This window comes from Notamacropus eugenii, chromosome 3 (genome assembly GCF_028372415.1).
Source record: "Notamacropus eugenii isolate mMacEug1 chromosome 3, mMacEug1.pri_v2, whole genome shotgun sequence".
NCBI lineage: Eukaryota > Metazoa > Chordata > Mammalia > Diprotodontia > Macropodidae > Notamacropus > Notamacropus eugenii.
This window is the reverse complement of record NC_092874.1, coordinates 464637089-464653869: the sequence shown is the minus strand read 5'-3', so window position 1 is coordinate 464653869 and position 16781 is coordinate 464637089. Positions and strand designations below refer to the sequence as shown.

Sequence of the window (16781 nt, the reverse complement as noted above, 5' to 3'; positions counted from 1 at the left end):
TCTGATGCAATAAAGCTACAGCAACAAAAATCTGGCTAATGCCTTTTTAGGAAGGAAGAAAGAAGGTGGACAGTCCTTTAGTACCTGCAGGCACACAATGGAACCTATCATTCAGCCTTGAACTCAGCAACTGGCACTTGGCAGTGATAAGCATTCGCCTGAAGTCAGCTCCATTTCAAACTCGCTCAGTTCAGTTCAGGCAGCATTTACTGAAAACCTATCTTGTACCAGGCATTTTCCTAAGTGTTGAGGAGGAGGAGAAGGAGAGGAAGGACATGGTCCCTGCACTGTAGAAGAGCTCAGACAGGACAGTTAATGAACAGCCAGAGAAGGAAGCAGAAAGCACAAAGAACCAGCATGGATGGCTTCTTCAGAAAGCCACTGCACCATGCTAGTCTTCTCTTTACAGAGTGGCTCAATCTGTAGATTAGAGAAAGGCTGTGGATATAGCTCACCTAGATTTTTAGCAAAGCGTTTCATAAAGTATTTCCTCTAGTTTCCTCAGGCAAAGACTGAGAGATGTGGGAGAGGCAATAGTACAATTACAGAACTGGCCGATGGTCCTACTCAGAAATTAGTTGTGAATTGTTCCATGTCACTTTGGAGGGAAGTCTTCTGCAGGGTGCCCCAGGCCCTGTGGTGGGCGCTGTGCAGTCTTACATCTTTGTCAATGACATGGACATAGGTATAGACAGCATGCTTATTAAATTCGCAAATGACATGAAGCTATAAGAAATAGTTGTCAAACTGGATGATAGGATCACCATCCAAAAAGCTCTTGACAGAACATTGGGTTGAACATAATAAGATGAAATGTAAAATGGTTAGATGTAAAATCTTAACCTTGTGTTTAAGAAATCAACTTTCTAAGTGAATGACAGATGGAAAAGGCATGCCCCAACTGTGAGTGTTCCCCTACACTCTGTCCTGGCCCCTTATTTCTCTCTCTCCCTCTCTACACTCTCCATTGGTGATGCTGTATTCAGTGTCTAACAACAAAGTGGGCTTTCTCCTCGCCAAAGCCAGTCCTTCCACATGTGCATCTCAGATCATTCTCTCCCATCTTCTCCAGCAGATTGCAGCCATGACCACATACAACACACACACACACACACACACACACACACACACACACACACACACACACACACACACACCCTTTTCTCTCTCTCTAATCTTCAGCCTTTCCCTTTCTACTAGTTTCCTCACTTCAAACACGACCAAATTTTCTGTATCCTTAACAAACTTTTCCTGGACCTTAGCATTAGCTCAAGGGATTGTTCCCATACCTTTCCTCTCTTTCCCAGCCAAGTTCTTGGAAAATGCTGTCTACACTTCACACTTTCACTTCCTCTTTTCACACTCCTTCTCATCCCCTTGTAGTGGGGCTTCCAATTTCATCAGCTGCAAGGGCTCTAATTGCCAAGTCTCATGGTCTTTTCTTAGTCCTTATCCTTCCCAACCTATCCGCTGCATTTGGCATTGCTGTCTCCCTCTGGATCTTCTTTCATCTTGGGTTTTTGTCATACTTTGCTCTCCTGTTTCTCTTCCAACCTAATGACCACTCCTCAGTATCCCTTACAGACTCATCATCTGCACCATTCACCCCAATTACAGTTGTTCCTCAAAGCTCTGTGCTGGATCCTCTTCTCATCTCTATCTGTCTCTGTCTCTGGTTTCCGGTCTCCATCTCTCCTTTCTTTTTTTCTCACTCTTCTCTATATCTCCTTTTCATGCCTCATTATTCCTTCCCTCCTTCCTTCCCTCTCTCCTTTTTTCCTTCCCTCTCTCCCTCCCTCCCTTCTTCTTTCCATCCTTCCTTCCCCCCCAGCACATACAGACATAAACACATACCTCGTCAGCTCCCACGGATTTCAATATCATCTCTATGAAATCTATTCATAGATCCCTATCTCCAGCCCCAGTCTGTACTGAGCTTTAGCTTGTCATAACTGATTCCTCTGTGGATATCTCAAACTGGCTGTGCCAGGGGGATACTCAGCCCTCATCTAAAATCCAACAAGTCTCAAACCCATCTCATCTTTTCCTCCAAACCCAGACATCTTCCTTTTTTTTTAAAGTCAACATTGTTCTTTCATTCAGCTAAGTATGTAACCTGCCCATCTCTCTGACCGCTCAAAGTCAATGTTACTAAATGATGCATTTCTGTCTCCACAACATCTTTCACATCACATGGCCACCACCTTAGTTTGTCTTTAGAATGTCTCACTGAGCTTACTATTTTGTTGTTGTTCAGTTGTTTCCCTCCTGTCTGACCCTCCATGACCCCATTTGAGGTTTTCTGGATAAGGATACTGGATCAGTTTGGCATTTCTTTCTCCAGCTCATTTTACAGATGAGGAAACTGAGGCAAACAGGGTTGAATGACTTGCCCATGGTCACACAGCTTGTAAGGGTCTGAGGCCAGATTTGAATTCACAAAGGTGAGTCTTCTTAACTCCAGACTCAGCTACCTAGTTTATTATAATATTATCCTAATTAACTGGTCTCACTGCCTTAAGTCTCTTCCCACAACAGAGTACCTTTCTAACAGCTTCCAAAATGATTTTCCTAAAGCACAGATTTAATCAAGTCATCCCCTCCCACACTGTTTAAAAAACACCAGTGGCTTCCTATTACCTATAGAATAAACTGTAAACTACCTTGTTTACTTTCGAAGTGCTTTATCACATGAATGAATAGCTGGCATGTATAGAGAGTTTTAAGGTTTGCAAAGGGCTTAACTTGATCCTAACAACACTGTGAGGCAGGTGCTATTATAATCCCTATTTTACAGATGAGGAAACAGGTCATAATGTATTATTAATAATAACAGCTTTTATATTTAATAAGAGTAATTAAATCTTATTTATTAAATTTAAGTTAATAATATTTAATAATATCATTTATATTTAAACTGGCTGTCTCCCATTCCTAGCATGAACTCCCTTGCCTCTACCTAATGAAATATTAGTGGAATTATAGTATTTATATTCATTTAATAATATTAATTTAATCTCATTATTATTGTTTAATTTAAGCTAATAATATATAATTAACAATATCATTTATACTTAAATTATCTCCTTTGCCTGGCAGGAACTCCTTCCTCACCTTCACCTAATGGAATATTATTGGAATAATTATTAATAATAGTAACATTTATATAGCACTTTAAGATTATAAATATTATTTGATCCAATAACCCTGTAAAATAGGTGCTGCTATAACACATCCCCATTTTACAGATGATGAAACTGAGGCACAGAAGGGTTAAATGAATTCCCAAAGACTACACGTTTAGCAAGTATCTGAGGCAGAATTTGAACCCAGGTCTTGCGGACTCCCAAGTCCTTTGTCCTATCCACTGTCATAGTGCCCTCCATCTCAAATGACCTGGCCTACTTTTTTCTTTGCTCCCTTATTGTATTTATTTTCCACCAGCTTGTTGTCTCTGCCATTAGGATGTATGCTCTTTGAGAGCAAGCCTTGTTTCTTTCTTCTTTTTTTTTTTGGTAATCCCAGTGCCTAGCACACAGTAGAAACTAGTGAAATGTTAGTTAATTGGTTGACTGTTATACAGCAGTTCTAATAAAAAGATATGGGAGCTTTAACGCAGTATTTGAAAGTAATTGGAATGATCAGTTTGATATGACGATCAAAAGTGCTCATTCATTGTTTAAGGGCAGCCTTCAAGAAAGTTGGTGACAGCACCTGGCTAATTCCCGTACTCAGTCCTGGTCAGATCATATTTGGAATTTTGCTTTCATTTCCCTGTACCTAATTTTAGGAAAAACAAGCCTAAGTCAGAAAGCGTCCAGAAGAAAACCATTAGGACCTTGATACTCACTCTTAGGAATCCTGGTTGAAAGAACTAAGGAGAGAAGACAGGGGGTAAGAGGGGGTGGGGGGGTAAGAGAATCCTCTAGGACAGAAAATTCTTTCACCTGGGAAGAAAACCGGTTCTGTTGAACCCCAGAGGGCAAACAGGAAGCGTAGTTGAGGCTCACAAAGAGGTCATTTTAGGCTCTTTGTAAGGGAAATCTTCCTAACAATTAGAGGTGTCCATAAACAGAAGACAGTGTACTCCCTCTCCTCCAAGGTCTTCCAGCAAGGGTCAGATGGACTATTTATAGGATGCTTAGTGGGAAATGATTTTTCAGGAAAGGGTTGGGCCGCATGACTGTTGGGACACAGGCCAGCTCTGAAATTCTGGGGTTCTCGGGAAAGCTTACAACCCAGGATGCATGTACTAGGTGGTGGAGATTTTTGTTGTTGAGTCCTTTCAGTCGTTCCGGACTCTTCGTGGCCCCACGTGGGGTGTTCTTAGGGTTTTACTAGAGTGGTTTGCCAGTTCCTTCTCCAGCTCATTTTACAGAGGAAGAAAATGAGGCAAACAGTGCCCGGGGTCACAAAGCTAGGGTGTGAGGCCGTTTTTTAACTTATGAAGATGAATCAAGCTGCTTGGAAACCCCGTGCTCTATCCACCGTACCCCCAGCAGCCCTGGTGGAGATACAGAGGGCTAATTAAGCACTGAACTGCATTCCTTCCACAAGTGAAAGTTCACCGGAGGTTCTCCTGAGTCAGTGGGGTTGGTGGAGAATCAGAGAAATCTTCCGGAAGGATTGGAAACCAAGAAGTTAGCTGCGGCTAAGAATGATACATAGTATCCTTTAGAAAGAGTGATTCACGTGTATAGGGCCTGGAGATTTGCAAAGTACTTTCTTCATCAAAACTGTGCTGGCAGGCAGCGGATGATCCCATGCCCACTCTACAGAGAAGGAAACGGAGGCTAGGTCTGAGAGGGCATTCGAACCCAAGTTTCTTGATATTTAAGGCAGAGAAAGCTGATCTCCCACCCATTCACATTGAAATTTGTCCCCTGGGGCTATTTAGTTTTTAGCCACGCCCTCCAAGAAATGACTTTTATCATTTTAGGACATTTGCATGCTTGAGTCCAAGAGCCTAACACAGTGTTTGGTGGTGGAAAAAGAACATTAACATTAGATCTGAGGTAGGGAAAAATAAAAACGCCTAGGGAGAAGTTCCAGGGATATAATTCATAGAGGCAGCTGTGGCCCAGGAGAATGCCCACCTTCCAGCCGAGGAATCTTAGTAGCTGTAGCCCGAGATGACCGCTTTGTTCTGGGCCTCAGTTTACCCATCTGTAAAATGGGGACAGTAAGGTCTACATCACAGTATTGCCTAGAGGACTATGTGGTGATGCATGTCTAGTGCTTGGCAAGCCCGGGCGCACTTTTAAGCACAGGTAGGAGCAGAACCCCTCCCTTTGGAGTTATAAGCCCTGGGTTCAAATCCCGACGGTAGTTCAGCTAGGCTATTTAAGCTACCCGCAGGCACGGAGGTCCTCCGCCACGCTGCCGCTGTTACGCGTGGTGTGGCCGGGCCCTGCGCTGCAGGGATCGCTCCCGCTCTGGGTCAGGGCTTGCACGCCTAGCTTCAGAGACAGCGGGAATCCGGTCCGCTCCTGCATGCAAGGCCTGCGCAGGGAACTGCGGCTAGCAGAAGGGGAAGGTCTGAGGTGCGCAGGCGCCCAAGGGACTCCGTCCGTTAGGTAGAGCCTGGGGCCATGCCTGCAGGAGCCAGGAAAGTAGGCGGGAGCTTTCTCTTGGCCTGCCCCTAACTGCAGCCCCCCCGCCCTGCCCTGGGGCATCCTTACGGCGCCTGCGCCGTAGCTCAGCCAGCGGGCCGTGGGCGGCGCGCTTGCGCAGAAGCCGCTCCGCCGTTAGATTTATCCTCCGGAGAGCCCGCGCGGCCATTCGAGCCTCCGGCAGCGGAGGAAGCGGCAGTAGGGTGGCCGGTGCTCCCCGCAGGCCCGCGTCTCCCACCCTCGCTCGCCGGCGGCCCCAGGCCGCGGCCCCGCCATGGCTCCCAAGCAGGCCCCGAAGCCTGAGTTCCAGGAGGGCGAGCGCGTGCTGTGCTTCCACGGGCCGCTGCTGTACGAGGCCAAGTGCCTCAAGGTGGCCACGGAGGACCGGCAGGTCCGCTACCTGATCCACTACAGCGGCTGGAACAAGAACTGGGACGAGTGGGTGCCCGAGAGCCGCGTGCTCAAGTACTCGGAGGCCAACCTGCAGAAGCAGCGCGAGCTGCAGCGGGCCAACCAGGAGCAGCAGGCCGAGGGCCGGGCGCGGGGGGCGGCCCCGGGCCGCAGGGGCGGCGGCGCGGCCTCGCTGCAGCAGCAGAAGCACGTGGAGGCGCTCTTCCAGAACATTCGCATCTCGCCCCCCGCCCCGGCCGGGGCCGCCTCCTCCGGGGCCGCCACAGCCCCCCCCTCGGCGGCGGCCCCCGCGGCCTCCACCTCGGCCGCCGCCTCCACCTCCGGCCTGGCCTCGGGCGCAGCGGCGGCAGCGGCGGCAGCGGCGGGCGCTGCCCCGACGGCGGAGACCCCCGGCCCGGGCCGCAAGCCCCGCAAGAGCAAGCAGAAGACGGGCGGAGGAGACGGCGGCGGGGCCGCCCCCAGTACCAGCACCGGTCCGGCCCGGGACCCCGCGCCTCTCAGGAGGCGCGCCCGCGGGGATCCCTCCTCCAAGAGCGAAGGGGCGGCCCCCACGCGCGCCGATCTCCGCGTGCAGATCCCCGGCGAGCTGAAGCGGCTGCTGGTGCTCGACTGGGAGCTGGTGAACCAGCAGCACCGGGTGCTCGCGGTGCCCGCCTCCAAGAGCGCGGACGCCGTCCTCGACCAGTACCTGGCTGTCCAGAGGGCGCAGGGCCGGCGCGACCACGTGGAGTTCGCGGCCGAGGATCTGGTGGCCGGCGTCCGCGACTACTTCAACGCGCTGCTGGGCACGCAGCTGCTGTACGAGGCCGAGCGGCCGCAGCACGACCAGGTGCTGGCCGCGCACCCCGACGTGCCCATGTCGCAGCTGTACGGCGCCCCGCATCTGCTGCGCCTCTTCGTGCGCATCGGGGCCCTGCTGAGCGACACCAAGTTCGACGACAAGAGCCTGGCGCTGCTGTTCGGCTACCTGCACGACTTCCTGGGCTACCTGGCCAAGGACCCGGCCGCGCTGCTGGACGAGGCCGAGTACAAGGAGGCGCCGCCGCCGCCGCCGGAGCCGGAGCCGAGCCAGAAGGACGCCTGAGGACGGGGCGCCGGCCCCTCGCCCCCAAATCGTGCCTGTATGTCCCGTGGGCCCGGGCGTGTGGGGTGGGGCATGGGGTGGGCAAGGGGTGCTGGTGGTGCGCTGCAGCCCGGGCTGCTTCTATGTCTGTCAGCGTGCATGGGCGTTTTAGAGCTTAACCTCGGGGTCCAGGGGAAGACTCCTCCTCTTTCCCGTCAATTCTGTTTTTGATGCTTGAAGTCAGTGTGACTTCTACATGTGGAATGTGACCGGTTTTACAGACATTTCTTTTTGCCTAGACTGGGGGGGAAGATCCCCTTTTTTTATGGATTTTGTATTCTAACGAATAAGCCTAACTAACTTCGAGAAATGTCATTACATATATGTGTGGTTTTCTGGGGGAAGCGGTATTGGGGTAGCTGTTTTTGCAAGTCTTTATTTTTTGAAATAAGAGGATTGAACTAGAATATTCCTGAGGTCCCTTCCGTTTCTGACATTCTGAGTTAGCGTGTTTTCTGCTGTTACTCGCCCCATCGCCCGTAGCCAGGTAACTGGGACATGCTGATATATAGTGATTTGCATAGAATTCGAATTTATTTTCAGTCTTCCTATACTTGCTTAATTGTGTATTTGGCATACCCAACGTAGTCATTAGGAAGTCATTGTTATTGATAGTGGGGATGTGGTTAACTTAGAAATCACCTTTTTTCTGTATTATATTGTTTACAAATATAGTAATTTGCTTTTAATTCACTTCAAGAAAAGTTTGTTGCTGGGCTCAAGATTCTTCTGTTTATAGATAACAGTTTAACCTGTAATCTTAAGTTCTTGAATACAAGTATATTTGTGTGATGCAGGACTAATGCAGATATCTGTGAAGGACATTTTTATGTTTTATGTTCAATATTCTGATTTACTGCTTTTATGAAAAAATGACCACTCAACCACAAACCAAGAGATCCTCTTTGTACTTGAATTAAAAAAAAACCCTAATAAATCATTTTGAAATTTAACTAGAAATATGGATGTCATTCAGAGATTTTAACTGTCCTGTCCCTGAAATATCTTAAAGATTGACCATTATGACACTATGATGTAGAAGCATTTAGAAAAAAGTCTAGTTCAGTTGCTGTCAAGTCAGATTCTTTGTCACCATTTAAGTCCAAAATACAAAGTTCTCATTAGGCAGCTTGAATGTATGTATAATAAAACCTTTGACTAATTTTGCCATGTTTCTCTGATATTCCTAGTTGAGTCATTGGGGTTACTGCTCTTGGAAGATAATAGTTCAGTTCAATGTAGGCATTGAGGGCACTTTTCATTATTTCACGGCTTGAAACAGTCTACAATACTGAAAATTCAAAATGTAATTTACATGCTCACTTTTTTACCCACTGATGTTGTGCTCACATAGTATGGCGAGGTAGATACCTGTCTTGTGTACCTGTTTGTATAGTACTTTAGAAAATTAACTCCAGGTCACGTATAAATGTGAAAAGATTGAGAGGGAGTGGGTGATCTGGCCAGTGCTGGACAAACACACAGGTCATCAGTAACAGGCAGGGTTCAAGCACCGCTTTGACTTGGTCTAGTACTGCTTCTACTACAGGAGGAGGATCCATCTAGTGCTTTTTGCAGGTAAGGTGAAGAATGTTCTCTCTATTGCGTTCAAAACACTTAAAAGGAACAAAAATGATGAGTTTCTGATCTTGAATTTGAGGGATTTTGTTGCGTTCTTAATGTATTGAAGGCACTGTGCAGATTGCTCAAAAAAGTCCCTGACCTTCAAGGACCTTATAGATGATAAATGGAATGAAAAAAATGAGGAATCAAACAGACTCGTTTGGCAAAGGAGAAGGGAATAATGATCAAAAAGTCTGGAAAACAGTTTGGGGGAAGATGGTACAGCATTTTAAATGTGTCTGAGGTTTTATACTAATGGGGTTTTGCTTTGATTATTAGAAGCAGGAGGATCATATTGGCAGGAGGTATAAAACTAACCACTGGTATACAAAATCAACTAGTCCAGAGTTGATTATGTTGAACAGCCCTGTCTGAGTCACCTCTTTCTACGTTGACACATTAACAAAGAGCCTGCCTTCCTTCCATCCCATACTTCTTTCCCTCATGCCGATTGACCGAAACCTTGCTCCCTCCACAGTACATTATTTCCTGACCTGCTCTCCTGATCAGGATACTTTGTTTTGTGTGTGTGTACATATGTATGTATTCACACTATATATATACATATATAAAATATATATGCATACGTACACGTGGGTAACATACCAGGATTGACACAGGAAATAGGCACATTCTGCCTCTCACTCTGAGACCAGGCCATCTCAGTCCCTGCTGCCCTCACTCACCAGGTTCTTTGAGGCTTACTCCATTTAATGATATCACCTCCTCCTGATCAGTCTTCAAACTTTCTCAGGAAGTTCAATGCCTGCTCCACAGATCCACCCCAATTACTCTTCTAATACGGGGATACCTGAAGATATACATACATATACATACATACATATCTATCTATCTATATCTATCTATTTTCTATCTATCTATCTATCTTATCTATCAAGACCTTGCTTTCAAAATTCATCAGTTTCCTTATCTTCCACGACCTATCAGTCACCAGTTCACAAGGATTGTCATATCTAAAGTCTGTTAATCAGCCAAGAGCATTTTATTCAATGCTTACTATGCACAGGGTACCGGAGACATGGAAAAACAAAAATGTGTGTGCTCCCAAGAAGCTCACCTAATGAAGACAACACACAAAAACTGTCTGTGGAAGGTGATCTCAGAGGGAAGGGACTAGGGGAGAGTCTGTAAGGAAACTAGCTGGAGGGAGAAGGGAGAGTTTTCTAGGCATGGGAATAGTCAGTACCAATGTCCAGTATGGAGATGGAGTATCATTTAAGGAAGAAGTTAAAAGGTCAGAATCACTTCTATCAAGTGTCTGTGGGACAGCAAAGTGCAGGAAGCTTCATACAGAAGGGACAGGTTGTGAAGAGCTTTAAATGCCAAATAGGATTTTAAATTATATTCTGGAGGTAATAGGGAGTCTTGGAGGTCATTGAGTTAGGGGAGTAACATGACTCATACACATAAGAACACAGGTAACTGAATGGGGAGGGTACCCATTGGAGAGAGTGGCTTGCCACAGATCAGCTAGGAGACAGATGAGACTTCTAAGGGTCCTGTACGATGGAGGTGGCTGTGGGTTCTTATTAGAAAGTGCCTAATCCCTAGTAGAAGCTTAATAAATGCTAATTGAATTTAATTGTATGCCATAATTAGCCAAGAAAATAACCAATATGAATTAGGTGCCGGAATTAAGAACTTTAAAAAACAAACAACCCTTCCTATCCAAATTCTTCATGCCGTCCAAGGTCCGTGTTTGCAGACCCTGGAGACTGAATTGAAGTAGCTCGTTCACAACCTCCTGTTCCTTCACATGGTGGTGGTGGTTTTGTGTGTTGGGGGGTGGGGGTGGGGTGGCTTTGTGGCTTTTGCTTTGTCTGTTTATTCATTGGGGGTTAGACAGAAGTAATTTCCATTGATCTACAGGCTTCTCAAGAGATCAGTAATTCTCAGGCATCCTGGTGTTTTGCTTTTGGGGATATATGCATAGTCTGGGACATTAGCTTTTATCCTCACAAAAGATGCTTTCCTTCCTCCTAATATCATTCCTTATTAGATTCTCTCCAACAGACCTACCTTTAGTTAGTTAGGTTATTGTTTCCTATTTGTTTGTTTGCTTCAAAGAGAGTTTTTTAAAAACAAAAGCAACTGCACATGACATTGAATTTTTGTTCTAAACACCTGCCATGAAATCTAGAATTCTACTACATTGTTTCTTAATGATTCAGACAATTTTTATCAGTGACCTGATCTGAAATATGAGGATGACAAAATGTCTTTCCTTTAATAACACTTTAGGTATAATTCTAGATTGTTCTCCAAAATGGTTGGATCAGTTCATATTTCCACCAACAGTGAATTAGTATCCCAATTTTTCCGTTAAGAAAACCTGCTTTAAAGGATATATGAGAAACAGACAATGTATGAAAAGCCTTTCAGAGATAGAGACTGTCCCAATGAAAAACTTGGCAAAGCAAGTCCTTATATGATTATAAAACATTGCCAATATAGGAACCTATATTTTTAATTTTTAAAATCTGTTAGAGCATAAAAACTGAGCTAGTGAATTTTCAGCAAAAGGTGTAGGAGGATGCTCAAATTTAAGTGGCCTGTGTCTCAGAGCAGTCCAAAGTTTTTGGTTGCAGAAATGAGTTCCGCTTTGTAAATATCATTTGTGGGAGTGATAGGGGACAATGAGGAAAAGGGAGAACAGAAAAGAGCACCATGGAAGGGAGGTAACAAAGTATTCATCAAACAGAGCTCATGTTTTGTTACTACATCTTGTAGCATAACGGATCAGACTAATTATAGAGAATTAAGTTTAACAGGGTTCAAGAAGCCCTATGTGCCTGACACATAGTAGGTTCTCAATAAATACGTGATTTGATTCAGAAATGTTTTCTGGATTGAATTGACATATGCACTTAAAGCTTGGGATTATGAAGTGAAAATGGGAGAGAAACCTCAGGGTACATTTCATACATTTCTGAGCTATGGGTGGGGGCAGTAGGGATAAGAAAATGAGAGAGGAATAAGAAAAAATACATATACATACAAAAGTATATGCATAAATGGCATATATTTATGTGTGTGTATAGATAAAGGTGTGTATAGATATATAGATAAATCTATAAGTATATAGATATATCTAGACTTTAATTTTGGGAGGGATTGAAGGCAAAAGGAAAAAGGGATACCAGAGGATGAGATGGGTAGAAAATGTCATGGAAGCAATGAACATGCACTTAGACTTTGTGAAATAGCATAAGATAGAAGAATCTGGTGTGCTGTGAATCCATGGGCTCACAGTCAAACAACTGAACAATAACCCCCCCCCCCCCCCTCTCTCTCTCTCTCTCACGCACACGTGCACACACATGCACGCATGCGCACGCACACCAGCAGTAAAAGGGGCCCTTGGCTAATCTAAGGATGTGGTACAGGGGTATGCTGGAGCCAGGTTGAACCAGCTTGCAGATACAGTTGTTAATGTTTCGATGTGAGCATTTACACCTTGGAAACTGGCAAATTACAAGTAAGGGCTTGATTTTTTGTTTTGTTCATTGTCTAGACTTAAGTGATGAAGAAAATGTTATTAAAGCATATTTGGAAGTATCTTGTATTTTTTTTTTTTGAGAGCTAATTTAAACATTTAACAGCACACACGTGTATTTATACATATATACACAATACATATAAGTATCCATTACAGGCAAATATATACATGTATGTCATGTGTATATAAATATATGCATGTTATATGCACATATACATTTTCATGTGTGTTTTGCTTCTGATATTACTTTTTAAATATGTACAGTATTAAGATATTAAAGAAAATAAATTGACCTTTTTGGCTTAATAATTTCATTACCAACTACTAGTTTGCTAAAAACTGAGCTAATGATTTTAGAATGTGCATAAATTTCTGAAATAAGCTTAAAATTAAATGTAACTTTCCTATTTTCATTCAGCCCTTTCTAACTGAGAAGAGAATTCTATCAAATTAGAGAAGTTATTCTTTAGTTTAAAAGGCAAAGCCAACCTGTTCTAGGGTGTTTCTCTTGGTAATGTGGATCTAGTCATTGTCTGTAAGCAGTGTGACAATAAATAACCACTTCAGGCAGCAGTTAACATGACGGTGCAGTTGAAGTTGTAGGGCGGTCGATTCGACTTTTAGGCATTTTTAATGTTGGCTGATCCTTCGATGACAGTTCTGTCTTTATGAAGGACATGTTGAAAGATCTTTCATAAAGGTTTAAATCATAGAATGACTGGTGCTTTGAAAAGTGCAGAGGTATGAAAAAGGTGTACAACTCCCTTTGTATATAAAGCATCTTGGTGACCTTTTCAAAGATAATAATTGAGATTTATATACATACATACATATATATGTACACACAGTAATAAATGAGCATTAACTCGTCTTCATTGTCCTGGTTAATTTGCTTTAGCATATTAACAAATCTCCTCCAAAACATGGACATTTTTTCTCTTTTGATTTTCTATATACAAGGGAATATCTAAATTTTGTGCTATATTTTTCATGTTTTCAATAAACAGTGAAAGATGGCCATACACATTTAAAGTTGATTGATCAGACTGATTTACAGTGATCAAATTTGGTCACCACAAATAGCATGAAAATAAAAATTTCTAATTAACAATTATTTTCAATTCCCAGACAAAAAGCGCTTGGTTTAGCAATTTGAGACATTACATGGGAGTAGTGGGTTTAGGGGCTTGGCTTGAAATCAGGAAGCTGGGGTTCAAATGCTATCTCTGACATTTTCTAGATCTGTGTGTGACCATGGGCAAGCCCTCGATTTTCCTCATTCTTAGTTTCATCATGAGTCAAGTGGAGATAGTCATATCTGCAGCACCCACCTCACAGAGTTGGTGTGAGATTCAAACGAAATAAGGGACTTGGCACTGCAAGTGTTAAAAAGCTGCAAAAATGTCAATAAACCTTTGGTACCCCAAGGAAAATCTTAAAACTCTCAGTGACAGAATAGTTGCTGATCTGCAATGGTGGACCAGTTTCTACACTGGGAATGATCTTTCCACCATTTCCCTACATCGACAAAATTACAAGTTGGTTCTCATGCATAGATGGCAGCTCATCATCATTGTCATCACCACATCATAATTACCACATTCAAGTAAATCAGAGAACAGTCCCTTAGATCCACTAAAGGAGGTGTGATGTTGAAGTCAAAGTACTAAACTTGAAATCAGGAAGAACTTGGTTCAAATCCCATCTCAGTCATTTGCTAATTGTATGACCCTTGGGAAAATCTCTGTGCCTCAGTTTCCTCATTTGTAAAATGAAAAGGGTGGACTTAATGTCCTCGAACAGCCCTACGTCAGTGATCCTTTGATATGATCCAAAACAGGTAATCTTCAACCAGAACCAATCTCTGTAATGTGTGGTTGTTACATATATTTGTGTGTGTGTGTAATCATTAAGACAGAACTTGTTCGCAATCTGGACCAGTTATATTATGTGGATGGGGCTTTCTGTTGGTGAAATGACATCTCTGTCTTATCTCAAGTCAAGCCAAGTCAACAAGCATTTTATTAATCCTGGGGATACAGAGGCGGACAAAGGAGCCCTCGCACTCAAGGAGCTCATAGCAGAATGAGTGAGACAACGTATGAACAGCTATGTGCAAACAGGATATATTCAGCATTAATTGGACATAATTTCAGAGGGGTCTGGCAGGATTTTGGACTCCTGGCAAGTCCTACAGGATATCTTTTAGTTTAATTGGGTACAGTGCTTGGCATGTCTCATACGTGGAGGTATTTAATAGAATATGCACACATGTGTGATGCCCACGTATTGATTATGGTGAGCTTGCATCGGCCACTAGCCTGGAAAGGATTCACAATATCAATATATACTTGTTTATCCAGTTGGAGTTTTGAAATTTTTCAAGTTACTGCTTAATGCAAAGCAGACATGTTTGAGAACAGTAAAACAGGCTCCTCTAATTGTAAGAAAGATGAGAGTATCAAAGAAAAGGGGCTTCTTTTCTTGAATTTAATGGAACAAATTTCCTTTTTCTTCACCCTTTCATCTGTATCAGCCCAGATAGTAGAGCTTTCAGCACGTGGGGCCACCTGGTCTATACCAAAAGCATGGCCATCCTGGTTGCCTTTTCTTTATTTTCTTTTTAATTTATGGAATAAAACAGGCATTTCCATAACATAGAGTAATAATAAAAAAAGATGATTGCACATGAAAGTGCAAACTTGCTATGTTTAATTTGCTATTCCTTTGAAATATGCAACAGTTATCATGTAAATTTCTTTTATTTTTTTCTTTCTCCCCACTCCCATCCTAGAGTCACCATTACACAAGCGCACACACACATGCACACGTACTCACACTAAATTATTTTATACATACTTCTGTTTATCAGTTCTTTCTCAGGTTGTAGCCTTTTCTTATAGGTTGGGCGTGGGAGGACTTAAAACTACCTAATTAAAGCTATATGGCATAAAATTCATTTTGATAAAAATTCACCAATTCCCTCTGAGATCCTGGCTCAAAAATGTCCTGGGGGCAATAATCCAGCATGTCAATCTCTTTACACCTTAAAGTTCAAAGTGGGCTTGAGGAGCCAAGTAATGATTTCTAAATAATTTTGGTTCCTTGTGTCCATCTTGGAGCTGGGAGAAAGGAGGGGGTATTGCCAACTCCTTTGGAATTGATATAAGCCAGAGCTGAAATCTTTTTTTTAAAACAAACTCCCACAAAATGCCCATTCGACAAAGTCTGGCAGGATCTTGGGAGTTCTACTGAACTTTTGGTTTGGGACCCTAACTAACTAGAAAAATCTGCACATCAGACAGTATATAGGTGGTCTGCTTTAAAGCAGAAGAGCTGATTTATGAGGAAGTCTAAAAGGGAAAATGCACACCTGTCCTCTGTTCAGGAAGAAGTCTCTTCAGACTACTTCATAGTTTGTTTTTGAGAGTCAATGGGAATAGGAGAGTGTCCAATCTGCCATCTTGATGACCTCATGACCCAGAAGTTACTTATTTGTTATGTGTTCTATATTTGTTTTAACTCCCATGTGTTGGCCTCTGGGTAATACCTAATTTCACCCCTCTAGAAAATGTACTATTCTATGACCAAAAAACCCTGACAGTAGAATATTGGGATAAAAAAATGGGCTTTTGTTTCTGGCAGAAGTCAGGGGTCACTGAAGATACTTTGTAGATTCCTGAAGGCAATCCAGCCTGCTCTTCCCACTCCATCCCCATTTGTTTCTGGGACCAACATTTTGCCCATTTGTCAGATCTGTCCCAGGTATATGTGCAAGTAACCAAGCTCTTCAGGGTGTCTCTCTGACTGCACACCATTATCTGAATAAGACAGCTTTTTAGAATACTTCTTCAACTTGTGGAGATTTGACCCTTTAAGTAAAGTATTCCAAGACTCTTAGATTTATCTAATTATTAGAATTGGATAGTATCTGGCAACACACACTGAATAGTAAAAATAAAGTTGAGAGTAGGTGTACTGGGAGGTCAATAAGAAAAGCTGGCACCATGGTTTCAGTAGTTATAGGAAGACAAAAAAGTTTCTAGGGCATTGGAGAATGACAATGAAATTCTGGTGATTACCTTTATTAGACACTCTGCATTAAATAGCCAATTCATTAAAAATTAATGGCAGAGGGATATCATCCACATATTATAAATAATCCGTAAGTGAAGACCGGTGGCTAAGCATTGGGTCAGTTTGAATTAATGGAAAAAAATCAAGCAGGCATTGAGAATCATAAAAAAGAGAGATTTATAAGAAAATACCTTAGAAGAAGAAAGAAGAGGAATAGATATTACCAGATTTATCTGAAGAACAAACAGGAAAATGAGAACAAATTCACCATAAACCTCAAATAACTTCCATGAACAAAGCATTTATAAAAATGAATGTCTTAAAAAAGAAAAAAACCTTGGTAGAGAAAGTGTGACATTGGACCATAGTGAATATAATGATAAGAAGAGAAACAGATGTTCTGAAAATCAGGGGA

The 16781-nt window shown here is 43.1% G+C and overlaps 1 protein-coding gene and 1 pseudogene across 8 annotated transcripts in view; one reads left to right on the top strand and one right to left on the bottom strand.

Moving 5' to 3' along the window:
* Nucleotides 1-16781, bottom strand: part of FHIT (fragile histidine triad diadenosine triphosphatase) — a 1742479-nt gene that overhangs the window by 713691 nt on the left and 1012007 nt on the right. The window lies entirely within an intron of this gene.
* Nucleotides 5739-8106, top strand: LOC140497633 (mortality factor 4-like protein 1 pseudogene; annotated as a pseudogene).